Consider the following 27895-nt stretch of genomic DNA (forward strand, 5'->3'; position numbering starts at 1 on the left):
TTTGGATTTGGTGTGTTCAGGCACCAATATACAGGGTCAACTTTTCAAAGATGTTTTCCTTTTGTTGATCTGAGTAAAAAAGCCCAGACCCTCGGGAGTGAAATTCTGACAATATTAATGACAGTCCCTGAAATGTCATTTGATGCACACTGAGAATGTATGTAAATATTACGCTGTAACGTTGACACGCTCTTCCATTCATCTATTCCAGGAAAATGTCACTGGTGAAATGCTAATGGAATGTGACAAAATACTTAAGCCAGAATGCTCATGAGACAAATTAAGGCCACTTGACTTTTCCCAATTCTTGTTATAGCTACTGAGGCACTGACAAGGCCAGAGGAAGGTTTTGTGTTGCTCTTGGGACATCACAGTGTGGTCTATTGAAAATAGCTTTATAATTCCTGGCTGACTTCAGGTTTCTAACTGACTTTGCAAGGTAGTATCAAAAAGTAAAGCCTCTGAAAGGGAAGAAAACTCAAGCAAGTACTGGAGAGACTGTAAATATTCTGTAAATGTTGCTTGTGGCTCTTGTGGTCCTTCCTGATTTCCACAGTCATTTAAAAGCAGAGCAAACAATTTCAGTATGTGAGGTGAGCTTAAGGAAATAGGCATTGCAAAATTTTCCTCAGCTAGTTTACCTTCACAGTCTTTCCTGTTTTTTCAGGTGTATAACAGATCACTTCCCACATCTAGCATCAAATAAAGATGTATTTCAGAAGAACACATACTTTCAGTCAAATTTGTCCTACATTAGAGACTCCAGCCCACTGCTTGTGATTTGATAGAGAACTGGAAGAACACCTTCCATCCCCAAATACCGACATGTTATAAAAGTAAACATGAAGAAAGAATAAAGGTTTTTCCGCACATCATTAAATTTTGAAAGGAATGGACTCTGGCCGGTGTCCACAATAAGCAGAAACTGAAAGATGAAAGTCAACACCATGTGCATCCATACCAGGTACCAAAGAGTTGGGTCAGAGGCAACCAAACAGGAACAGAGACCTCCATTTATCTTTCGCAATGAAACAGAATATAGATGAAACTTGGCATCAGTCTGAAGGGATGATTTGAAGTTAAGCTACACAAAGTCCTGAGGAAAAAAACAAAACAAAACAAACAAGCAAAAAAACCACAGCAGAAACAGATCAGAATATCTGTGAGAGAGGAGAATAACACCACCTAGGAGCCTGGTACAATTTGTAAGATTCATTAGTTATAAACCAAAGTAACTTGAAAGATGGAAAATGACAATAGATTCTGCTAAATCTGCACCTGGAAACAGAAGTAAAACCCTCCAAAGAATCAGTATCTCTGAAACATTTTTTTGATGAAATAATAGAAAAGCATTTCAATATCACTGGCATTAAGCACAAATAATCAAAGTCAATAAGAGAAGAAGAAATATTTGTGGATATTGAGGTGGTCATGGTATTTATAAAGGATACTGATAGCTAGCAACATGATTGAAATTATTATTCACACAAAAAAGAAACCTTTAAAAAACCTGATATTATTTTGCTTAAGAAGGAAGCAGCCATGGCTTTCTTATCTACCAATTAATTGCATTCTGCAGAGCTCTTCACTTGTTACCAACCACAATTTTTTTGCTTATCCTCCTCTGACTTTTCTTTAGAAACAAGATTCCTTATCAGTCCCTGGTGCATTCCCCCAAGGTGTAGGGCAGATGCAATTAAAGGCTATACAATTAAAAAGGAATTGCACCTAAATCACTATACTGTAACCATTTCTCATGCAGAGTCTACTTTATAGAGCTGCCGAAATTTAACTCATAAATGTAACTTTATTCTAATCCACATCTCTGTGCCAATCTGTAGTATGTCAGAGAAAGAGATTTTTTTCCCCATAAAGTTCTCAAGCACAAGGACCTGAAGAGATTATGAAAACTGCTCTCTTCTTTAGGGTGATTTTTTATATCAGATCACCTAGAGAAGTTGCCATTTTTCTCTGATTAAATTATTTGCCATTTAATCACATTTGTCTACAGATTTGTCTATTTGTTGTCCTGGGTTGAATGAGTGGTGGAGTTTTTTGGTGGCAGGGGAGGGGGCTATCGGGGCAGCCCCCTGTGAGAAGCTTCTCGAAGCTCCCCCAGCTCCACGTCAGCTCCACTTCTGTTTGGAAAATTGAGCCAATCAGCTGCGCCTCTGTGATAATGTATTTAAGAAGGGACGTGGTGACGGGCAGTGGGACTTGTGAGGAGGAGTTGCTGCAGCTGCGTGAACACCAAGGTCAGTGGAGGAACGGAGGAAGAAAGGAGGGGGGAGGTGTGCCGGAGCAGAGACCCCCCTGTATCCTGTGGTGAGATGGCAGGGCGGACCCCCCTGCCGCCCATGAAGATCTGCGGTGGAGCAGACATTGATTTATGGCCTGTGGCTTCTGCTTGCATGATCAAGGTTCTGTGCCCGAAGAAGGCCAGGGTCTCATGGGAAAAGGTAGCCCCGCTGCTGTAATTCAGTGCTGAGAGGATTGCAGCATGCGGGGGTGTCCCACACCAGAGCAGCTTGGGAAGGGTTGCAGCCGTGGGAGGGAATCCAGTCAGAGGAAGTTAGTGACCCAAGACGGAGAAGTGTGGGGAACGCTGAGGACCGTGGGAGGAATTCAAGTCAGAGAAAGTTTGTGGAGGACTGTCTCCTGTGAGAGGGGGACCACGATGGAGCAGGAGGAACAAGTTCCGGACACTCCCCTCACCGAACATGAAAGAATTGGCAGCGCTGACTGCATCCCCTATTCCCTGCCCCTGTGCCACTAAGGGAGGAGGTAGAGATATCGGGAGCAGAACTGAGCCCGGGAAGAAGGGAAGGATGGGGGGAAGGTGTTCTCAAGATGTGGCAATGCTTCTCACTGTCCTACTCTGTTATGTGTTGTTAGTGTCTGTAATAAATGTATGTTCTTTTTTTTTTCTTCCCCTAACGAGTCTGCCTTTTGCTTGTGATCATAAAGGGGAATTTTTCCCCATCCCAGTCCTATCTCGAACCCCAAGCCTGGCTCTCTGTCCCTTCTCATGGCCAGAGGGGAAGGGAGAGAGAGCTGCTGCATTGTGGTTGGCTGCCAACCAGGCCTAAACCACGACATTGTCTACAGATTGTTATGGATCTACAGCAGCCAATAGGAGTCTGTCCAATGACTTATATAGGCTTTAGATCAGAATTTTTAGGGGCCAAATCTTAATCCCACTGAACATAAGACAAAGCTCTGCTGATTTCAGTGAGGTTAGAATTTTAGATGTACAACAAGAATATTAAAGGTTTAGCCACTGTAACAGAGATTTAAATTAAATCATAGAAACCTTTAATCATTGGGGTTTTTTCTTGTTTATGTACAAGAAACATCACTCAGTGAAACTATCTTTGGAGAATTATTGAGTATCTAGAAATTAAGATTATAGAGAAAGCCAGTGCATATATGAGGAGGCTACACGCACTTACAATTTAGTGAAATGGCACTATAATAAAATTCAACAAAACCACAAAATATCTTCATTTTTATGTTTAGTATACCAATTGTCACAATTTTACAGTTGCTCAAAAATATGATCCTAAGAACACAATCCTAAGAACATTATGAGGCTGAAGCAAGGAAATATTTACACCATGCATCTGTAGGCAGTTAACCTGGAGAGCTGAATCATTAGGACTAACTCTGGTTAGCTCTGGTTTTCCAGGTGTTCCCAGATGGAAGCAAAAGAGCATCTCCAAACAATGCTTCAGAGAAGGAACCTGAGTGTCTCCAAATGCATCTCCACCATCAGTGGCTTCCCTTGCCCCCCCCTTACTCTTACCCCAGAACTCCCTAGCTGTGAGCACAACCTTCCCTCCACATCAGGAGTTGATTTTGGTTGCACCTAGTCCAATCTGTCTACTCTTATGTCTGCTTGAGGGAGGCTGTGAAAGAGGATTGTGTACAACAGGGATGTCATAAGCAGAAGTTCAGATGTGTAATTCCACCCGTGATCTCACAGAAGACAACTCTGAATTTTACAAAATGATGAGAGCATGAAAATATGGGGTTCCCCTTTAGCCCACTGTAAGTAGACTTTTCTAAAACAATGTGAAGGAAAGGCAGAGGACTGACTTATGTCACAGTAAACCTGGCATACCACTTCTACCCTGTCCTTGTCAATGCGAACAAGACTCCCTTAAGCCTCACCAGGATGTGTCTGATCCTCAAAGCTGGGGTTGCAGCACAGCCTTTGTTAGACCAGGTTAGTGCAAAGGGCATCACTTCAGCTCCTGATCCCTGCTCTCAATCCAAGCTGAGATTCAGGCAATTAACCATGCTTTAAGCAGACAATAAAAATGTGGCCATTCAGAGCAACAAGAAAAGAAACAAAAATACCTTAGGCCAGTATCGACAATGTCCCAAGTGACAGAATCGTGGAATCATAGGATGGCTGAGGTTGGAAGGAGCCTCTTGAGGTCGTCTGGTCCAACCCACTGCTCAACCAGGGCCACCTAGAGCCAGTTGCCCAGCACTGTTTCTAGACAGTTTTTGAATGTAAGTAAGGATGAAAACTGCACAACCTCTATGGGCAACCTGTTCCTGTGCTCAGTTAGCCACACAGCCACTGGTCCTGTGACTGGGCACCTCTGAAAAGAACGTGCTTCCATCCTCTTTGCGCTCTCTCTTCAGCTATTTATATACATTGATAAGATTCCCCTCAGCCTTCTCATCTCCAGGCAAAACAGTCCCAAGTCTCTCAGCCTTTCCTCATATGTGAGATGGTCTATGCTCTTAATCAGCTTTGTGGTCCTTCATTGAACCTTCTGCAGTATGTCCATGTCTCAATTGTACTTGAGAGCACATAACTGGACACAGTACTCCAGGCATGGCCTCACTAGCTCTGAGTAGAGGGCAAAGATCACCTCCTTTGACCTCCTGGCAATATTTTGCCTAATGCAGCCCCGGATACTATTTCCTTTCTTTGCAGCAAGGGCATGTTTCTGGCTTGTGTTCAACCCGGTGTCTACCAGGACACCGAGTTCCTTTTCTGCAAAGCTTCTCTCCAGCTGGATGGGCCCCAGCATGGGCTTGCGTCTTCCCAGGTGCAGGACTTTAAACACTTCCTCTTGATGAACCGCATAAGGGTCCCGTCAGCCCCTTTCTCCAGCATGTTGAGGTCCCTCTGGATGGCAGCATGACCTTATGACATATCAGAAACTCCTCCCAGGTTTCTGTTATCAGCAGACTTGCTGAGGGTACACTCTGCCTCATTATCCATATGTTAAACAGGGCTGGGACCCAGTATTGATCCCTGAGGTATACCACTAATCACTGGTCTCTGACTAGACTTTGTGCCACTGATCACCACCCTTTGGCCTGGGCATTCAGCCAGTTTTCCATCCACCTCACTGTCTGCCCATCCAACCCGTACATCAACAACTTCTCTGTGAGTATCTGATGGAAGACATTGACAAAGGCCTCACTGAAATCCAGGTAGACAATACTCACGACTCTTCCCTTATCTACCAGGCCAGTCACTTCATCATAGCAGTTAACAAGTTGATCAAGCATGACTTCCACTTGATGAATCCATGCTGACTACTTCTCATGATTTTCTTATCCTTACTGTGCCCAGAAATTGTTTCCAGGATTAGCTGCTCCATCACCTTCCCAGGGATCAAGGTGAGTCTGACTGGCTTGTAATTCCCTGGGCCTTCCTTCTGACCTTCTTGAAGACAGGAGTGACATTTACTTTTCTCCAGTCTTTGTGCACTTCTCCCAGTTGCCATGATTGATCAAAGATTATTGAGAGTGACTTCACTATGACATCAGTCAGCACCCTCAGCAGTTGTGGGTGCATCATGTAAAGGCCATGGACTTATGCATGTTCAGTTTGCTTAAATATTCCTTGACTTGACCTTCTTTCACTAAGGGTACATCTTTCTTACTCCAATCTTTCCCTCTGGTTCCCTCTGCCACCCAGGGTTCCTGAAGGCCACTCTTGCTAGTAAAGGCAGAGGCAAAGAAAGCATTCAGTACCTCAGCCTTTTCCATGTCTTGTGTAACCACACCCCCCATCTCCTTCAGCAATGGGCCCACATTTTTCCTAGCCTTCTTTTTGTCATCTGTGCACTTATAGAAGCCCTTCTTGTTGTCTTTGGCCAGAATTCAATTTGGGCTTTAGGTTTCCTAACTTCATCCTTCCTTCCACCCTTGGTATGCTTCTTTTTTGTGTTTGAGTTTGGACAAGAAGTCAATCCCATTTCCAGACATAATCTACATGCTGCAGATAGTTGAACAGTTGAATTTCACCCATTTACACCACAGATGAGTTTAGGATACTGTGTGTCTGAAACACCACCACCACGAACAATAAAATATTAAGTAATTTGAAAAAATGTCAGGTATGATCATGAACATCTGAAAAGCACGGGTAGAGTGGTAGCTGCCTTCACCAAAGATGCTAAAATCTGAATTTCTTTTTATGTTTCACTTATGTGTTCATAAAGCAGGTGGTGTATATCATTTATTGTTTTAAAGTTGTATCAACACGAAATGCACAGGTGCCTCACTCCAACATGAGTTTTGTCAATGTGCTTATTAAGCAAAATCAACTCCTACAGGGTTGCCATCAGCGAAGGATACAGAGTCATAGGGTTTAAGGAAATGTGTTTCCTTTTCAATTCTTTATGAGTTAATATAAAAAATATTAATCATAAACACAAAAAAAGGCACAAGGGTTTTTTAAAGGAAATTTGTAATTTTAAAATTTTAAAATTTTAAAATTTGTAATCTTAAAAAAAACTTTATAGAATATGATTTTCAATACCATCTGCACTATGCTCCCTAAAGCTCACGGTTCGATTGCTAACATCTATAGTCCATATGTTTGTTAAATGTGTCTGTTATCCAAGGACACAACAGTATAATTACTCCGAGTCCTTAGGAACAGCTTGGATTGTTTATAAGATCAATATTTTTTCTATCAAGACAAAGAAATGAAGTGAATAACATTACAAGCAGTTAAGGCAGAGTTGCATATAGAAAAATGAAGAGAAGAGGCACTTGATAACAAAATGATCACAGTTAATACGAAACAATTGATAGCCAAGAAAAGACAGTAGTATAAGAAAAATGTTAATGCTGCAGATTAATGTCCAGTACAATTAAAACAAACCAAAACAAAACAGAAACAAACAAACAAACAAAAAAGAACAAAACCAGAAAATGCCCAGCAGTGCTATTTTGCATTACATAGATTCTGTCTGTGCTAGTATGTGTCAAATGAGGTCTGTGACTGAAGACCTACTATAGAGGAAAGTAAAGTTTCTACCAGCTAAGGAAAGCCTAGAACTCCATGTAATTCTCCAATACGATTCACACATTTCCTTTTTCCTCTTGGGATCATGATGTGGTTTTCCTGTTGTCTACTAACCAATACCAACAGCACGTGACAGTGTGCATGTGCAGAGGTTTAGCTGTAACATCTCAGGTTGCATCAAGATAAGCACAAGTAGTCAAATTCATGCAGAGCCTTCAGACCCATGATTCAAGGACCTTCTGCAGGACTTGAATACTTTCATATTTAAGGCAATCATATTTTCTTTATCCCACATGTGGACATGAATTCCTTCAGTCATAAACCAGTCCACAATAGAAAAACTGACTGTCAGAAGATAACTCAAAATTTGTGTCTGCAAGACAAAAGATACTTCCCCATCTCCAGGTAACCATCACTTCTGTTGCATAACACATTTTTTTTTAATATATTTATTTGCTTCCTTTTCTTTATGCTCTGTAGTTTATGATTCTATTTCATTATTTGAAAAAGAGGAAGTTTCTTGAAGGTTTTAAGTTTCTTTTAAAGATAACTTTCCAAGTCCATATGAGAAAGAAAGCAATTAGAGCTCTCTGTAAAAAAGAAGAGGTTTTTAGCAATAAATCACTGAGATTAGAAAGCTAAGGGAAAAGACCTTTACTGCTTATTTACATTTCCCTAAAAATCAATCTTTAAATTTGAATGAATCTTTGTCACTATGAGGGCTGGGCAGCACATCAAAAAAGATGTATTTATACTCCCCTCTGAATTTTGTTTTTCAGTCCATGACTATCTTCCTCTGTAAACAGTGTCTGCATCTGAAATAGATATAACTCAGCAGTTATTCATTAATAATTTTTAGCAATTACCTTTCTGACAATTCTGCTATCTATGGAACAACGCTGATTTATAACAGATGGCAGTTTCTGCCCTCAGTCTGACTTTTAAGTTCGTACTGGCATCACCTTATGGTGACTCCCAATCTCCATATCACAGAGCAGAAATACATGCTCATCTCTCTGCTGGGAACTAATGATACATTTGAGGTTGAATTCAGCCTGTGCTGTTCTAATGTATATGTGATATAAATTAAACATTTCCAGAATTCAAAACCTTTTGCTGGCTTAAAAAAAAAAAAATAGATACCAACCTCTCAGACTGTTCTTGTTTCTTGTTTATTTCATCTTGTCTCTGTGTGAACTGCAGACCCTCCTCTCCTTGTCTTATCTTAACAAAGCACCAGAGCATGCTTTGCATCTGTAAAAGCACAGAAGACTTGCCTGTTTTGAACTATTTCTAATTCTCTTTGAGTTTGCCAGTTTTCAAGGAATTTAATTATATCAAATAAGGAATAAAGTTTTAAGGAAGCAAGAAAGCTGTGCAAGTGTTTGATGCACAATTAATGATTCCCTGCAGAATTCATTTGAGCTCGTGAAAGGAGGTCAAACCAGAGTGGCCAAACATGACTAACGTAAAGCCAGTTCTTAGAAATTGGCTCTACAAGAAGTGCTTGGAAAGGACAGAGTGGAGGGAGTTGTACAATGGCCCTGTGAGCTCCGGGTACAGAATGAGTGGTCAATCACTGCTACTGTCATTGAAGCAAAGTTTACAAAAGGCACACAGGTAAACCTAAAAATTTGAGAATTAGGATTAAACATTCAAAATGGGCATAAATCTGTATTACACTAAGAGAAATAAGGGAAGAAAAGGAAAAGAGTAATTCTTTGGAGCTGACAGAAAAGAGAATGTATGCAGAAAGGAAACCTAAGTTTAAATATCCTGTTCTCCTTCCATTAATTATAGTCATGTTCATCTCCAGATATGTGTAGTTCTTGTATCCTCTGCCGAGTGACTGAAATCAGACCATGCATTGAAAACTTCCACCTAAAGATGCTCATACTGACATTCTTCAGAAAAGACGAAGCTATCAAGTTGAGAGAGTGTGAAGAACATGTCAGATGTGTGAATTTCTCATCTTTTACTTGGCTTTTATAAAAAAAAAAAAAAAAAAACCTAGCTACATTGTCAGGGAGAATAAAAGCAAAGGAAGGCCTTGAAAATCACACCACACATTGGGTTGATAAAACTCTCATAAAGTGTTAGCTTTATGACTGTTAGGAACTTAAGAATTGTCATACTGGGCCAGGTGAATATTTTTTTCCCAACCAGTAGCACATTTCAGGTGTTTCAAAGAGAGATAAAAGAAAGCCCATGAGGAAAATGCCTTGCTAACAATTTCTGTCAGTTTTTGGCTTATAGCCGTCCCACATAATTTAATTCTCATTATCTATATGAACGTTCAGTCCTTGTTTGAACCCTGCTATTGTTGACAATTATTTTCATGGGCCTGCTGTTCACTCTGAGAAGAATATAAACATGCTTTGAAAATTTAGATTTCTTCTGTCTATAATTTGAAGTCTCTGCTTCTTGAATGGTAGTAGAGAATAATAATGGGGCAAAATCTGGAAATGGAATGAACTTGCATTTAAAGTAGCAAAATAAGGTTTTATGTACCTGGCACTCCTGAAGATATTCTTCATGGTCTTTGGTAAGTCTTTAAATCCCTCTGTGACTTAATGTTCAAACATCCATATGTTCATTTGGTTATCTTTAGCTGTTTGTTAATTCCCTGATTCTGATGCAATAATTACTTAAGGAGTCTCTTGATTCCTCTCATATACCTTCCATATTTAATTTTTTTGTTATTCTCTGCCTTTTGCAGAGTAGATGAAAGGATTCCCTAGTTAAGGATTCCCTAACCTAGTAGCTGTCTGAGTGAACAATATCAAACTTAAGAAAAAGAAGAATTAAAACTAATGCAAATGTAGTGATGTTTTGCCTCTCTGAAATCTAGCGGTAAAATCTGCAAAACTTAAAAATCACACCTCACCTGTTGTGGATCTGTTTTACAAATCTGCTACCTGGTCGTTTCAATGGATGTCACCGTTTTATGAGAAACAGACAATCACTCAGCACTCACTGCGCAGCCACCCCATCCTATTCATGGCTTTGTAGGTCAGTCTCATATTCCATCCTTCCTTCCAGAATAGAATAGTTGAGATGCTTTTCATCTTTTCTAATTTCTAGAGCTTCCAGCAAGGTACACCTGGAATCAAACAGCATGAACAATTGTTTCTCTTAGTTTCCATTAGTGGAAGTTTTGTGGCTTGCATTGCGTATGTTTTATGGATGATCTGTCTCCTACAGGACTATGCCTTGCTTGCTATGTCTGTCAAAATTCTGGAAAAGTAAATTCTTAGCTGAAATCATCCTTCAATTGTGTTTTTTCTTCAGTTTGGCAATTTAAGGTTGTTGACGTTTGTGTCTCCTAAAAGGTCTGTCTGCTTTCAATCCCTCATAAAATAAAATTTTCTGTTTGTGCTTTAGTCTTTATGAATCTAAGTAATGCACATCTAATAATAATATGTTGCTTTCATTCATACTAAATAACATGAAAGTGCTTTGTTGTCTACTTGTTTGGTTTTTTTGCTAAATGAAAGGGTTTGAGCAAAAGAAATGTCTGCCAGAGCCAGCCTAGTGAAGCATGTTTGAGGTAGAATCATTCAGCTATTGAATCATTCAGATTTATCTTACTCTGGGAAAAGGGTCCCTAACTGAAGAATACAGTCATTTAAAGGGTCTTGTCAGGATAGGCATACCATCATGTCAGGTGTCAGGAGCTGCGAGAATATCACTGCTTTAAGGTGAAAATGAGTCAGGAGCTGTGGGTGCCCACCACATGGGCATTCTTGTTGAGAGGACAGAATCCTGTGGCATCCGAGAGGAGCAGGACTGGTGACAGCAACAGGACTGGGACAGACCAGTGAGCATCAGACAAACATGAAGCAGTGAGTCATGTCTGCAGCTGATCCAGTCAACAAGTCAAGGACCAGGCACAGGGGTATGTGCAACGTGGCTCAGGCAAGGGCTGAGGGCACAAGTTGAACCTTGTTCCTGGACCATGGACAAAGGGCATGTGGGTCCCAGATATGGTAGCTCGGGGCAAATAATGTCTTGTCATACACTCAGGCCTGGAGATGTTTCCCACACACTGGGGACACTTCAGCTCAGAGCAATCTAGTTACACATCCAGGAGTGAAGACTGTGGAACAAACATCTGTATTTGGTTTTTACTAAAAAATAAACATCCCTCTCAGCTACAGATATCAGCTGCAGTACTCCTAACAGGATGGCTGGCTGTAGTAGAAAAGCTGCATATTACATGCCAGGAAGGTTCAGCTAGACTTGTACTCTCTAAAAGAGCACAGGGTGGATATAATGACTGCAATAAAGACAGATGCTGCCCTTTGGGGGTAACTGCTGTTATGCTTGGGCACAGCTACAGAGACAAAGGAAATGAAACCCTTGCCTAAAGTGCTAAGCGAATCACAAATTATTTCATTATTACTTGGGGAAAGGTTCTCAGTTAAATTAATTGCTCTGCTTTGCAGTTTATTTTGGCTGGTTCAAGCTTAAGTTAAAAAGAAAGGTCTGTACCCCCAAAATATAAACAGAGATATTTTAGGAGCCATGAAATACAGAAGCATATAGAACTCTGGTTAGGGAATGCCCTCAGTGGAATTCACCTTTTCACTGTCTAAAAGTGAGGGTCTTTTTTCTGCAAATGTAGGTAGATTTCTGGTTTGGGGCATAATCCTGATGAAATCACTAATACAGAGAACAAGTATTTCAGCTACTGTGAATTTGGAATCACACTACTCCCAGATCAGTGCTTCCGCTATTTTCAAAGGCCTCACAGATATAGTACCCCCAGACAAGACACTAGAATAAACATTATAACAAAATTCTGTACAGTCTTGGCATGAACATTCATGAATTTAACCAAACCCTCTAGGGAGGGTCTTTTCTCCTGATGTCCCAGAACAGATGGGATAACAGGAGGAATAGAAAGTTAGGTGCATACATCACTGAAGGGAGAAAACATGCCCATAACTTCTCAACCCAGAAGTTGGGTTGCCCCAAAATGAATCCTTAAAAAAACTGGTATGGATGGGAAGCTAAGCAGTTCTTCATATAGCTGTTTCCCCAAACAGAAAAACTGAGGCAGAAATATTAACATATGGGGTCTGTTTAGGATTTATTTCTCCAGGCACTGATAACAAATTAAGCAGAAGCCCACATCTTGCAGTTTCCAGATTGGGCTCTTTTGTAGATTCATGGCTCGATGCATCTTCTTCAGGTTAACTGCTCTTTCATTTAAAGAATATTAAATGTCAAACTTGCAAGGGATTTTAAGTAAGATATTGTCAAGGCCAAAGTGATAAATCAGATTTTACAGGTTAAGGCACAAAAGCCATGTTTGATCAATACTTATCTCTTGCTTCTATGGATAATGATAATTTATGGTGTCAACTGGACAGTTTAGATCAGAGAAAACAGTCCTGGATCACTTCAACACTTAACAAAAGGAAGACATTGTGGCAGCTTCAGCTGAGTATCAAGACACACACCTCTACCTCTCTGCCTGATGTCTCTGCTACAGTCATTAGAAAAATAAATAAATAGCTATGCAGTCAGAATTACTTTGGTGGATGGTAGGAAAAATTCAGGTCTAAGAGCACAACACAGTCCTCCTATGAATGTGTCCCATTCTTTGGCACCCTGTGACTTAATGTACACCCATTTAAGTGTGAGAAAAACATCTGGGATCTCTGCTAACAAAGAATGTCTTCTTAAGGGGAAAAAAAAAAAAAAAAAAAAAAGACATTTTCTTCCTTCTCACTCCTTTACCAAGCACCAGTCAGTTCTAGTGATCTTGTCAGCCTTCATGCGTGATCTTGTCAGCCTTCATGCAATGCCCAGATATCACTTCTGAAGTACCTTACCATGAGGTCAGGGAGTGATTTTCACTAACTCAGCCCACACACAGCCATCTCTGTCTATACAGACCTGTTCTCTTTGGATATTAACCAAGACAGCAAATGAGGACAAGCAACTCCTACTGCTCTCTGGGGCAAGTAATACTGAAAACAAGAGCAATCCAGTTAGAACTCTTCAGGTTGACTTGGCCTACAAAATGTTTCTGTAGAGCTCAATGCTTTTTCCGTCATAGGTATAGGATACTGACTATTGCAACAACAATCTCTGCCCAAATAGATGATTTTTGTCTCCTATATCTGTTTCAACTGGCCAGAAACAGCCAGACTGCTGCCAATGATGATGTGAGAATGGGAGATGATAGATTCTGCTGGTAAGCAGTGACTCTTGCCAGCAGTCGTAACCGCTGCCGTCACTCCCATCTGTCTGTCACCTGTCCTATCCCCTGTCCCCTTCCACTCGTCTTCCACATGGCAGAAGTTTGGCTTCCCTTGGTAGAACCAGACATATTTGACTGATGTGGTTGTATGGCCTTCCTTGAATTTGAAGTCAGGAAGGAAAGCATTGCTCTTGATACAAGAGAGTAACAAGAAGATTTATGAACAACATGGTTGCAAGAAAGGGAGAAGAGGAAAACAGCCTGCTGCTATGCATGAGTGAAGATTCTGGGACATACCAATAACTGCCACCTCGTTTAGCTGCTGTGCAGACAGCTGTGGGTGAGGATAAGAGCAGTTTTGTCTAAAGAGAGAAAGACACAAAGGAAGTGAAAATCTCCTGCTCTAATCAGAGGGTTGAGATTGGAGGTGAAGAAGGATGAATTTTCTTTTGCCGTACTGCAGAGAAAGGGAAAGGCTCTGGGGATATGGTCCTGAGGTCAGAACCTGTCTTTGCAGTTTATCAAACTGCAGTGGATCACGCTGCACAAACTGTGCAAAAGCTGACTCCATAATAATGTAAATAGCACTTATAAATAGGAATGCATTAAAGCTTCTCTAGCTCAGCTTTTCCATTTCTCCATCTTTGTAAGCTGCTTCTTCTTAGAGTAGAATTCCTGGGAGTAGTTCATCTGAGTACATCATTTATACAGTGGACTGTACCATTGGTTTAAATCACTTGGGTGCTATGTTATTTATTTTAGGATAGGTTCAAATCAGACTAAAGTCCTATAAACCTAATTAAGAAAAACCAAAACTTTTTCAATTGAAAATTTACATTAAAATGTATAATGAGCTAAAAGCAAGTTCCAAAACAGTATTTACATGCTTTCAGTGAATCCTAAGCAGAAATGATATTCTTAAAATATGTGTTGTTAAATTACCTTAAGTGGTCTAGAAAAACACAGTTTGATAATAAAACAAACTGAACATTGTTCTTAGGTACCAAGGTCTCTAGATTTATGATACAAATCTTGAAAAAATGGCCTTTAAAGGCACCACAAGTAGTTGTCTAGTCACAAATTTATTAAAAAGAAAAACAACCAAACAAACAATAAAACCCCAAATCACACCATCCTGCACAATATTATCACAATGTTTTTCATCAAGGAACACATAAAACCAGGTCTTCCTAGGGCTTCCATTTTTCTAACCATTAAAGATACTTAAATCTAAAGAAAGATGTTACCTCTCCCTAGAAAACCTTGTCCTGCCATGTTATAAGACTGTCACAGCTACAATACCACTACTTCTATACCATTTTTAACAATTCTATACTTAGCCTGTTCCTAAAAACACATTAGTGATGGACATGTCATAAGCTTCATATTTAATCATGAGTGATCATCACAATTAGTACAGAGCTATGCAATTATTTCTACTCCCAAACTGAAAAGCAGTATTTTTAATTAAAATTTTATTAGATTGTTTTTGAGACTAGTGGAAGAAAGTACCAAAAACCTTACTGATCTTAGCATCTGACATTTAGAGTAAGACTCAGATTAAGCCACCCACATTTAAGTGTCTCTCTATAGTTGTCCAAATGTGATTTAAATGCTTAGGAATTGATTATAGTTGAAGAAGATCTCTTAGTACGATCAGTAAAGCTTGTAAAGAAATGTAACTGGCCAAATAGACCTAGTTTAGAGAAAACTGAGTACTTAAATTCCTTAACTTTTTTAACTAAGACCTTGAAATTAGCCATCCACCTAAGGTGTCCTGTGCAAACTGAGACTCCTCAGGGTATCTAGAACTTCTTCACAGGCTTTGAAAATGTTACAGGGATCTACAGAAGGCCAAACCTTTCTGGAGCAGCAGCTGCAAAGCATGTCTTAGGACATCTCAAATATCACAAAATATCTATGTTTGCCATTTGAGACAGCATATCAATAGCACAGAGGATCAAACACAATTAATATCTATGCTCCTAATCATTTACTGGACTCCTAAATTCTTATGCAAGCATTCAGTTAGGAGTTAGGAATGTAAGAGATTGACTGGAGCTGGGAGTGAGAGAGTATGCAAATCCATAAAACAAGATTTTTGGAAGAAGAAAGTATATTTTCCAAATATTTTCCAAAAAATATGCTATAAATATTGTAACCGCAATAAAACCTAGGAGCCCTCAATAGCATTAAGATCATATAGAGCAATGACAAATATAAGTGAGAAGTTCTGTCATGTAGAATTTACTACTCTACATTGCATTATTGCAATTGATTGCACATACTTACAGTTTCCTGCAGCCGTTTCTATGACTAAGGGTTCTGACTTCTCACATCCTGTCTGTTTTTCTTAGAAGACTTGAACAGAAAATTAGAACATGCAGGATAAGTCATTTTGCTACAGGGATAAAATAAAAGGTGCAAAATTTATTTAACATTATTTGGAAACTTTTCCAATACAGTGAATAGAGGAATGTTTTGCTAAATCAGGAAAACAGGAAATCAAAATATGAGCTTCTTAAGCACAAAAGACCAGAAGAATGCAATTTCTCCTCAGAATCACTGTTTTAAGGAGATTTTCTATTTCATTTATGAAAGACTAGAAGCTACAGATTTCCCCTTCGGCACATTAGAAAGGTTTGTGACCTTGAAGTTAGATTTTATCATCTGCTGGCCAAGATTCAAGTTTATGCAAATAGTTGAGTCTTGATATCACTGTCATCTGATGTATTTTATAGTTTGTTGGAAATTTGTTTTTATTCATAATAGCTTATGTCTGATGTACTTTGTTTATAAAGTGAATTTGCTGTCAGTGTGCTTTTGCAGGGGGTTAAGAGAATGTGTTTGAGTTTTTAAAAACCCTTATGCATAATAAGAGTGCTTTTACGTTTGGTTTTGTTTTAACAGCATACCCTCTCTCGACTAGTGCTCACTGAAAGAAGCATTCATTTACCAATAGACTGTGTAATTGTGGTTATTCTAGATACAATAGGAATATAAAGAAAAACAATCCATTTTTTCCCTGCCAAATGTATATTATTTCCACAAATTTATATTAAAGCAATTGAAGTGCTGTTAAGGGGTTTCTGTCAAAGATGATAATTAAGGCAGGTCATTCTCCAGCACCTGGGAGTAACCTTTCGCTCTTGATATAATGCATTATTATCCTGTGAGAGCAGTAACACATGCATGTGTTTTGCTGCAATCTAGGTGAGAAAGTGAGATAATTTCTCTAGTGATGACTCAATTCAAGTTCATATAACTTTATCTACCAAATCCATACTGGAAGTCTTGTACTTAGTCCATGCAGAGCTCACAGTCTACAGTTGTTTAACTGTTTTAATCATTAAGCAGCAGCACAACAGAGAAGAACCTAATGACTGGCCATGGGCACAGGACAGAATATCTCCTCTGAGAACACTTCACTCTGGGCCAGCAATTTTGATTTTAAATAATGTCCTCTTGTAAGATTCCAGTTTTCTCTGGACTTTGAATAATGGTATTGCTGATACATGCAAAACTTAACACAGGCTTTTAACTATTTAGTTTACTTCTCGCTGCCAGAGCTGAACCAATAACCACAAAATGAAGGGAAGTTCTGATGTACCATTGGGTTTGTATGTGACTATGGTGTTTCATGCTGTGATCCCTTCCCTAGTGCTCATGATACCTTCTACTCAGTGAGACTGAACACTGAAGACAGAAGAGGTTGCAGAAGCTGAAAATCCTTGCACCATGTAACAAGTTTTTCCTCCACATCATGTCTCATGGTACAGGATATTGATAGCTGCAATGGATCCAGTACCAGAAGCAGTCTGGCTGCATAAATCAAGCAGTTTGCTCAAGTTCACTTACTCTACTAGGACACATTCACCCATGCTTACTGAGTATCAGTACTGACATCTGTGAGAACACTTATTTCCACCTATTAGTTGCGTATTGACTGGAAGATGAAGGAGATAGAAACAATCTTTTTATTTGAGATGAAAGGAAATTCAGCAAACATTTATTTTAGAAGGAATTATAATATTCTTATGCATACTTTTAAGAGATTTGAAATGTGACAATAATAAATCAAGGACTTTTTTTTTTTTTTGAAAGTACTGTGGCAAGAACAATAACAATGAAATCACTCCTCATAAATGAACTCACCTGTCAATGAACCAGATTATGAGCTCAATTACATTGATATGAATCTGTAATAGCTCCACAGAAAGCAATTAATCTTCTTGTTATTCTCACTATTCTAATTGCAAATAGATTCTGCTGTGACATGCCTAAGCATCTGAATTTGATGACCTTCAAAGTCTTGCAAAGATCTTGAAAACCTCAGTGCTACTCTAAGCTGCTTATCCATACTGGTATCAATGACCCTAAGTCAATTAGAAATAACTATGAAACTTTGAGAACAAAGGTGAAGACATCAGAATAAGAAGAGATGCTTTTGTCTATTCTCCCAAATTAATGCAACTATATAGGCATACACAAGCAGATAATAACCTTTTAGAGTTACTTATGGAAGATTTTCTTATGGAAGTCATTGCATAGCAGATAGCTTTTGGCACTGTGCTTCCTTGACAGTATTCATTGAGGAAGGTCCATGAGAAACATTGGATATCCAGCTGAGAAAACAAGGGAAGAGTACCTAAGAACATTATCATTAAACAGCCAGGTAAATATTGCTTCAGAACATTTGGAGAGGATACTAAATACATGGAAGGTAGCTGAAAACTGCTGTAGGAAAATGAGAAATGCCTGATGAGCAGTTCAGATATCTATGCAGGCATGTCCAGAGAACAGAAGAAATTTGAAAGATTCAAAATCTTGGAACATCATAAAAATTGTATATTAGCATTTAAGAGACACATTAAAATAAGTCATCGAACTGTAATGTTTAAGCAAAAGGAATTAGTATGTAAAGAAAATTTAAGATGTATTTTTTCTGTATATTCAAAGAGTTTATATTTGTCCTCATTTATGAAGTGATAAGATAAAAGATGCTGAGTATTTCTGAATAAATGCAAAAGGAGAAAAACAGAATTATGTGATGTGTTGCAAACTGACTAGTAAGAGGGAAATATTAAACAGTTTTAAGCAATTATAGAAAAGGCATATGTGGTAGCAATGAAGAACCTGAATTAGCTAGATTTTTTTTGAAAAACAATATGGTAGAACACAGAAATATGTCTTAAAAAAGGTATTGAGACCAACTTTTTCTTTAGAAGATGAAAGAAGTTATTGAAGAACTCACCATACAAGATTTAATTTGAACAGGTAAAAGAGAAGCTGCTTAAGTATTTAATATGAAAGTATGAGATAAAGTCACTATCTGAATAAAAAATATCCCAACACCACAGTTAATGATTCATTACTAGGCTATGAAGATATTTCAGGTAGTGTCCTGTATACCTATATGGTAGTTCCTGATCAGCTCAGTATTTTCTTTAATGACTTAGGTAAAGGAATAGAGAATAGATTTAATTTTTTTTTTCTTTTTCATTGTTGGATGTACTTTCCAGAGTCTGCATCTGCTACGTGTTGATGACTGCTCTCATAACAGCCTTCTAACTACGGGCTCTCAGAATCTTCATAATCCCTGACTCACTGTTGCCAATCCAGAATACAGTTTCCAAATGCAGAGATGTAATCTACAAATTTGCATATATTTAATACTGTTTTTATCCCTTTTAACATGCTTTTTCTTTTGGTTTATCTCTTTCAGTCAGACAACATGCACTTTTTAGTTGATTATCTTAAACTTATATGGAAACTTTGTTCCTTGCTACACTATAATTCAAGTTCCAAATCTTAAAATCTTGTGTTTGGGAAAATTTTTAGTCTTATAATCCTTGATATAGTATGGAAGCTGTTTTGTGTAGATCTTCTCTAATTCTTTGATGGGCTACAGACATTGGTAGATTGTCTATGTGCTTATCACCAATGTTATCATTTTCACGAATGTAATGGTTACTCTGCCAAAATAGTTAACCTTCATAATTTTCTTGCCCGCATAACTTTGCCTTTGACAGTATGCTACTGTTTTTTTCCTTCGGTGTGAGACCTACACACATAAGTCACTTCATTTGACATCCTAAGTGGCCTCCCATCCTGGGATAAACACCCAGCTGAGACAGACTTATCACAGTGGCGCGCAGAAGTCTGACACAGGTTCTTAGCACACAGGCATGAAATTAAGGAAGTAGATTCTTTGTTTGCAACATCATCATTTTGTTAAATAGATACTTCATATTTTGACACAGAACACAACAGGAGAAACATCATAAAACTTGATCTCCTAGCTGACAACTACCCACAAAGTATTTATTTCCACCTAATTTTAGCAGTGTTTTTCATTCTCTTCCATTGCTTTAAACTTTCCATTTCACACATTGATTATCTCAGTAATATTATCAGTTTCTTTTCTAATTTGTGAAGCACTGATGAATTCAAGTAGGGCCAAGAGTCATGTCACAAGCAACCTACAAGGCAGCATTAAAATTCAAAATGATCTTGAGAAACTGGGGAAATAAAATGAAATCCAACAAGACAAAATTCAATAATGAGAAGTAAAAGTCAGTGGAGAAGAAATCATATGTATAACTACAAAATGAGGAATAGTTCACAAGGCAGCAATGTGCCAAGAGAGACCTGGGAATGATAGTACCTTCTGAGAAGAACAAAAGTCAACAGAGAGATGATAATTCAAAACTGGTGAATATCATTCTGTGATTCATTAAGACCAAATGAGAGGTAAGATATGGGAAATAATGATGAAAGTTCACCTACCACCATTCCAGTAAGTTACTGTATAATTTTAAGCACCATAGTGGAGATTATACATAGCCCCAAAAGTCTGACGGAGAAACAATAACAGAAAAAGATTTTATAAGACGTGACTTAGAGAAAGCTTGAAAAAATTGGATTCCTTTTGTCTACAGAAGGGAAGACAGAGACTGAGACAGGGTGGCTATCTTCAATATGTAAAATGGTGTTATAAAAAAGGTGATGATTAATTGCTTTCTACATCCACAGGGCATAAGGGAGAAAGAAATCAGTTTAACTTGCAAAAACATAATAAGAAATACATTCAAATTACAAGGGAGGAAAGCCCTAGAACAGGCTATCCAAGGAAACCATAAAATCCACCCCACTGGAAATTTTTTAAGAAAATATTTTCAGAAAAGCATCTGACAGAATTGGTTAAGATATACCCATCTTGTTTCCCATCTAGGGGACAGATTAAAACATGTTCTCTTGAGATCCTGTCAAGATTTATATTTCTATGTTTTTTTGATATTTGAAGATAGAAGCAATGGTATTTGAAAATAACTAGAATAGTCATAGGAGTGGTAAGGGTGAGAAAAGTGTTGAAACTTGAAAAAGAAATTTGAACTCAGTCGTCCACTGATGATGGGCATATTAAATTATACCCACAGTATATATTTTTAAAATGTTTCAACGATACTGAAAGGATAAGGGTATCCTTATTTTATTCCATAATTATAAATTAAGGCTGGAAATAAACAAACTTTGATTTGTTTGGGGTTTTTTTGTTTTGTTTTAAACTGGATATTTCTAGGACTCTGAGAGTAGGTTAGTCTTTGTGGGTATGTTTCTGCTCACTAATTTTAGCCTGCACTAACTTCAATATTTATATCTGAGTTTATCACTCTAGCTACCTTTTGTAGTCCATAAGATGAAATACATGAAATAATGCATGATTCATCTGATCAATTTAGAAACCCGTTTTAGGACGAGATTAACTGTGCTGTGCAAATGCCTGGTTTCCTCCAGTGGCAGTAAGAAAAAGTCTAGACTAATAGCTTAATTCTACCCACCACCTCAAGCTGGTACCCACCATCTCACCTACTGTCATCTTTGAGAGGCCAAGAGAAGAGATAACATGAAACAGACTTTCATCATTGATTTGTCACAATTCCAGATTTATTCCTAATGGGAAATGCCTCCATCCTTCGTTTTGAGACTTCAATATGAGAAAAGGTGACCCAAAGAGTGGACTGTTGTCCATAGTTCATTGAACTCATTACTTTCCAATCCCTCACAGGTTTCTATCTCATTTGCCATATACAGAAAATCACAATAATGATATTTACTTCCCAGTTGTGTCAAATAGCTTAACTGATTATTATTTGGGAAACAGTCTGATATTTTCTGATAGGAATCCCTCTACACACTAGGAGATTAAGAAAATGCTGCTGATTGCACTGGTAGATGAAATTATATTTGTGTCTGTCATGCAAGCTTGTTCACATGTTGTTTCACAGGTTTTTTTGCACACATTTCAGTTTCCAGACAGCAAATGTTTCATTCCCATTTCTGATCTTTTCACATTTCATCCTTATAACTAGATATTGTTATAAATAAATAGGTGCCCATATTTAAGTACGCTTGCTGATATATTCCCAGTCTCTCATCCTATTCATCTGGAGAAATAGATTATTTGACAGTATCTTGTTACATGAAAGCAAAGTTGTTTTTCTTTTATACATTCTTAGTATTACCTGAAGAAGACTCAGAGATTAAGCTAGACTCAACCTTGACAATTGCCACTGCCAGCTGATAAAACACATTGACACCTTCCTGTTATAGGTAATTTTCTTGAATACTCTGTACATACAGGTAGAAAAGTAGAATGTTATTGAGTCCAGTGCTTCCACCTGTGTCAGTATGCAGAAAATAACCTCTACTCATAGACACTGTTTACAAAAGGGGTGATGGTTCTTTCCATCTCTCTCTGTAACTGTAAATGTAAGATTATCAGCTTTATGGAAATTAGGTTTGGAGTAGAGTGGGAGAAACAAAACAAGCATTTATTTCCAGTTCAAAAATATTGGATGACCTTCAGCCATCTGTAAGTTTCTCTGATTTCTATTTAGAAACATAGATATGAGAGATGGGGCCAAAAGACCCATATATCAAAATCTCTGGCATCCTGAAATATGTATATACATGCTATTGTGAGTTTAATATAAAAAACAAGACAAGAGTCTGTGTGGAGAATAGCATTGTCATAAATTCAGTCTGGTCTCCATAAACTTCCCATTTCAAAGAGAAAAAGAGGTCTGAATCCTGCTTTTCTGACAGGAGTTGTGTGAAGCTGCTGCTTATAGGCTCTCTACTATGCATAGTCAAGGAGGTGAAAATCAGTCCTTAAGGTCTGATTATGTGATTTGAAACACTTGTCCATAAAACTGAATCTTTATAGCAACATTATTAGTGACATTTTGATACTCAGTCTTGGCACCAGTCATCTGTTAGAATATCATACAAAAAGAATTCAATGACACTGAAAGCTGAACAGTGGGAATGGGATGAGCCGTAACAAAGAAAAATACAAGATTACACATTTAGGCTTACACAAAAAGCTGATTTGAACAGTGTGTTTATAAACTGGAAATAACAATGAGAGTGAAAGTAATCAGTCGATCAGTTGGAAACAAGTTGACTACAGGCCACCAGTGTGGCACATCCTTAAATATGACAGATATGATCCTAAAATGTCTTAGATGAGGTGATTCCAGCCTTCCTAAAGAGCATTCAGTGAGAATGTATTGCAAAATTCTGGAGGGAAAAAGGATTATTTAAACTAAAAACATTATATTAGCAAAGGAGCTATTATGTATAATCTGACCTTAATTATATTTAAATAGGAAATTAGAAGAAATATTATTATTATTTTTTGATTAGTTTCTCAATATTAGTACAAAGGACTGGCAAAGTCACTAGCTTTAAGATGGGGAAGATTATGATTTGGCAGTGATGTGAATAAAGTGGATACGATGATAATAATTTTTTCTCTCATGATAAAGAAGTTTTTCGTGTTGGAGACAACATAGTTACTACAGGAAATACCAGAGAACATCTCTGGATTTACCCTGCTGTCACAGAAATCTTCAGTGAAAATTTCTGACTTTCTGTTAGTCACCAGAGAATCTACACAGAATAATGCCTTCTACTAGACATTGATCTGAAACAAACACCATCATTCATTGTTCTGAAACAAAGCACCATATTCTTTTCTCGCTTTCAAAAATCCAAATCATGCAACCATATCTCCAAACATCAGCTGTATCTTCATGACTTTTCTCATGGAGCTGTTCAATTAGAATCCACCTTCTTTTGTCTACAGGTTATTTCATTTTTTTTTACATGTATGAAATCCAATAAGAAAGTAATTAGTAAAAATTTTTAAGAAAGGAATAAGATGTTGGCATGAAGATATCACATATACTAATTAGCTTAAGGTCAAACAAATGTAAAACAAATGTCAAACAGATGTAAAACTTTTTAGGTGCTTTTTTTTTTTTTTTTTTTTTTGATGTGTCCACTGGAGTAATAGGAAAACAGAGTAAGTTTAACAAAGCTTTCACATTTATTATGCTCATTCTCTGCTGTCATGTAATTACATCTGAGTTAATCTTTAAGGTAATTATAATTCAGGTGATGAAGAAACTCAGAATGGAAGCACTAACATTTCATTCTATTAAGAATGTTTCTTTTTGAGAGGGAAATAAAATGTATATTGTATTCCTTAACCTCATTTGTGAACAATTAATGACACCTTACTGAATATGAAAAAAATTCTGTTCTTGATGTTACCTTCAGTATTTGTGCTTTATTACATATAAATTCCAAGAGAAACAATTTTAATGGCTAAAGATATCACCTTGAAAAGAAATCATGTAGACATGTGTTTGCCAGTCCACTACTTGAAGTGCTTAAGGTAAAAAACATATTTACATGTAAAACAATCCCTTTGTTTAACAACAGTATTGACACTATTCACTAAGATACATTAAAATGATTTCACATATAATAGCTTTTTTTCCCACAGTTTGTATACTTTAATAAAGCCTGTTCTTCTTTCCAGTGCTAGTGAAAATGTAGTATTTCTTTCTTACTTCAACTAAACTGATGAATCAATTTTGGGTTCACAAATTTAATCCCATTATCATAGTATCTTTTTAATAGCAGTATTTTATTATGTTCACGTACCAGAATCTGCTGAAAGTGTTTTTCATCTGATTCAACTTATTGATCATATACCAAATTCTGCAGTATCTTCAAAACACTTCAGTAACTGCTTATACATAAATTTAGCCACTCACATTTTGAAAAAAAAAAAAAAGAAAAAAAAAAGAATTCGAAATTTTTTAAATGTTCCTTTTGTTCACCTTCTAGAGCAGGAGCAGGAAGTAGAAGACTGGAGAGGTCATTTAGCCTATGTTTACAAAAATAATTGTAGGCATTCATTTTACTCTTATGTTATTTGTATATACAGGGATCTCTTAGGAATATTTCAATTTCTTCTGCACTCTCCAATTAGGCAGACAGCAGCAAAAGGGCAAATAGCATTAACAGTAAAAAAAAAAAAAAAACTATTCTCTTTTTAGAATAAAACCAAAGGCATTTTCAAAACAAGAACTTGTCTTGTAAACAATTGGTTGGCTTCCAAACACAGTGTGCTGAGACCTCACAGGTAACAGCAGAGTTGCTCCAGGCCTCTTGCAAACAGATCTACAGTTCTTTTATGTTACTTTTCTTCCTTCTCATCTTCCCTTGTGTGTGTGCATGTGATGACTGACTCCCACTTCAACATACAACTCCGTTGTTGCTCAAGAGACGCAAATATAAGTGCAGAGAACACAGCTATCCAGTGCACAGCAGCCGTTCTCAGCAGAGAAAAATGCCTTCAATAATTAATGAGAGAAAAGGACGTGGAACCACTAAATCCAACCTGAAGTTGATTACAGAGCTGTCAGTCATCCGCAGGGCAATGTAATGAAACAGCGCAACTCAGCAGTCAGGATATGTATGAAAGTCATTTCCTATCACTTCTGCACATTTTTTTATGGGCTGTAAAACTGACAATTGGATTATTGAAAGGAAAAACTGATGAAATATGTCTGTTTTGAATGAGAACGTATCTCACTAATACAACCCCTATACACTCTGTCTTATTTTTATCCAGACTTCAGGAAATAAGTTATTCAAATGTATTTAAATGAGATTTCTACCCCACCAATATAGTTTCATACTGCCTCATCTGTTGTTTCATGAACATAAACCAACATAGATTAAATTTATATTTAATTATTTTGTTATTCATACATCCTTCTATCCAAGATATGTTCCTAAAATGGCTGTCTTGTGATTTTGAATCCTTATACTGTTTTTCATCTGAATCAGAATTCAAATGTTTCTCAAGGCTATTATTAATAAACAGGTAAGCCTAGTACCAGGGAAATTTTTGCTTTAGAGAAACAGAAAATATTCAGTTCTAGCTTTGTGATTGTTTCATTTTTTCTTCTAAATGTTCTGACAGAAGCTTCAAATTCCTTATGAAATCTCTTTGAATTAATAGAATATAATGTGATTTGCAGACAGATGATTCTAGAAGTGCAAGGTTACATGGCTCTTTTGTCTTCCCATAGCAAGTCTCCAGTGTCTACAGCCTAGTAACATGGCAGAATAGGTCTGATTAGAATTTTCATCTACCATATAAAGTCTAAGGAACTTAAACTGTTTCTGAGGATTTTGTCTGGTTCTGCTATTACTTTATTTTTTTAAGAAAGGAAAATTTACTCAGGCTCAATCTTACTATCTTCAAAAACAGTGGGTAAAACTCTGATTCAGGTCCATAGTAATTTTGTCACTGATTTCACAGAGTTTAAGATTAGTCAGGATGAAGATTAACTACCGAGCAGAACTATAGGCTCAGAATGATACCTGTATTTCAGGTTTCTGAATTCTTTGGAAGCTCAACTTGCCTTACATCGAGGCTCTGTTATGCTGCACAACTCCTGCAATGACCTGAGGGTCTGTGAGATGCAAAGGCATCTTATAACCAAACTCTTTTGAGTCACTGTATGACTCCTGCCCAGATTTATAGGTTCAGCAAGCAACTATTGCTGATGATCTTTTTCTTTAGCAGTTATGGTTAATATATGAATAAACAAAGTGAATAAGTAGTTCAAGTTACATCAGTAGTGTGCATTTGTTTTCCTGGGTGTAGAAAGCAGACATTAATATCTCACTGAATTAAATCAGTCATCACAAGTTAGCATGTTTCCAGTTACTTTAATGGTTTGTATCCGCTTATGCTGGCAGTAAATTTGGCCCCAAGTTTCAGTTGTGCACAAGCATAGGTGGCTGTGGGTGCAAGATGGAAAGGTGTTCTGCAAGAAATATGAATCTTTAAAATGGAAATGTTTTAACTCTAGTACTTTTAGATGAGTAACTTGTCCGAATAGTGATGTCTTACTTAAGATTTGCTTTCTTATTTTGCCCAAAAAGCCTGTTCTTTAATTTTTTGCATGGTACTTTGGAAAGCGTTTGCACTTGACAATGGAAGGAACAAAATGTGAAAGAATGATTTTGGCTTATATACTAAATACAGAATCAGGGACTTCTAGAACTGAACGCACGAGCTACAGCAGCTTGAGCTAAAAAGTCAAAATTGTGTGTCCAGGAGTTGTAAGAAATCATTGTCTGTGATCAACATATCCAGAATCTGTAAAACATGCTCACCAATGGATTTCAACAGGCTTAGGTAGGGAACCAGGTACAATAGAGTTGTTTAGATCAAGGTAGAATGAGTGAATATGGAGTTCTAAACAATATTAGAATTTCTTTTTTTTTTTTTAATTATTTTTCTGAAAATAGGAGTACCTTGTTTGATGCTGATATGTCATAAGGGTAATGTTTCCAGGCTGCATTCTATTTCATGTTAATTAGAAATACCTGTATATATGCAAATGTTTGTGCTGCATGACAGTGACATATCTATTATGTGCAGCTTGATGTTTTAACTGTTACCCAGGTCAATAGAGACCAAGTAGTAGTTTGCATCACCTGGCAAATATTTTGTGATGCATAGGGAATTAACCAGCTGTATTCTTCCACTTCTCCAGGCATAAATACCCACACCAAATAAAACATGAGACAGGAACATTTTTTTTTGTCAGCTTCTAAGGCGAATAACATTTGAAGATCTGAACTGAGGTACAGTGATAAGAACAGAAGGAAGGGTGTTCCTTCACATCCTATTCTGACTCTTTTATTGGTGTACAGAAATTCCTCCTCACTGATCACAGAGAAAAATTCCAATACATTGATTTCCTCTTTGTCTTATTATTTCAGTTTTTTTATGAAAGCAGAGTTCTAAGAAAACCATACTTTCTCTTTGTTTTTAGCTGCTTGTCCCCAGCACCAAAACTTCTAAAGAACTTTATACTGACTTCCAGCAGGCTCTCAAAGAATGTCCCAGGCTCTGCTTTTGATGTATTTCTGGGGTTTCTTCATTTCCAGAGAGTATTTTGACTGTCTATGTTTTGCAACATCAGTGACACTGAACCCAGGTCCAACGC

This window comes from Tyto alba, unplaced genomic scaffold, assembly GCF_018691265.1.
Source record: "Tyto alba isolate M040663 unplaced genomic scaffold, T.alba_DEE_v4.0 Super-Scaffold_2, whole genome shotgun sequence".
Lineage (NCBI taxonomy): Eukaryota > Metazoa > Chordata > Aves > Strigiformes > Tytonidae > Tyto > Tyto alba.